Raw genomic sequence first — 1,107 nt, 5'->3', positions numbered from 1 at the left:
AAAGAAATCGATTAGATATGTGAAGTAGTCGAATATGATTACGATTACTTTGGATTTGTTTTCGAATGTAATCGACTACGATTACTTAAAAATGCTGTAATCGTCGTAATGAATTACGATTACTAATCGTGATTACCCCATGTCTGCAAGTAATATTAATTTTCACGTGCCCGTAAGCTTATTCAACTGAGTGGACGAATTTGCTGGTAATATTTGAGTAAATTGACGAATGTTTCCATAAGGGCCTGAGTAAGGTTGTAAGTTTTTGTTTTTGTGACTTGGCGCAAATTTGGGGTTCGACAAAGGGTTGTAGATTAGCGTAGGGTACAGAGTTAAGAACCACTGTTCCATTACAGGAGTATCCGGCGCTATATTGATGCCATATCACCTGTTTCTTTTGCTTCGCTTTATTCTTGACCTCTCGAAACACATGCATAGGCTACACAAACACATGCAGACATCGCGGCGATGAAAACCTATCCTATCCCGGTGTCTCATTTTGTCATCCGCGTGATTAAATTCACACTCAGACACTCGTGACACAAGTTAGGATAACAATTAAGCACTATGTCATCGCACCATATCGGGTGTTCAAGCTTTATATTTAACTCATTACACCCGCAATAAAACAAAGGTTACATAGTAAGTCAAATATTTACCTCCCGAAGATTATCATGCATGGGCCTGTATACTCATTACTCATGGATATGTGGAGTAATTATGGAGTTAAAATTTTCAACGATGATAAATTTTTTTGGGGAGCGATAGAGCAGCGAAGGGTAGGGTTTAGAATTGCGAAAATTGATGATCGCCTTCAATACGTGTGAGTGACGATGGAAAAACTGTTTCATGACAAAAATCGTTTTCCATACAACCGTCTCTACTACCGGCACAGGATAGCTATTTTAGAAATACCGGTACATATTCGTAGCCGATGCATGATTTCAGTCCTATCTCAAATCCAGATGCATGCCTCTTATTTACATGCAATGGGCAAATATGTTTTAACCTGGGGGCCAGCGCCCCCTCCTCCAAGGGACGATTTCGATTTTGAAGGGGCGGAAACGCTCGGGAGACGACATGTGTGGCACTGGGCTCAGGGGGGGG

This window comes from Botryllus schlosseri, chromosome 10 (assembly GCF_051294905.1).
Source record: "Botryllus schlosseri isolate E-star chromosome 10, Bs_hap1, whole genome shotgun sequence".
NCBI classification, from domain to species: domain Eukaryota; kingdom Metazoa; phylum Chordata; class Ascidiacea; order Stolidobranchia; family Styelidae; genus Botryllus; species Botryllus schlosseri.
Note: the sequence above shows the minus strand (reverse complement) of the source record.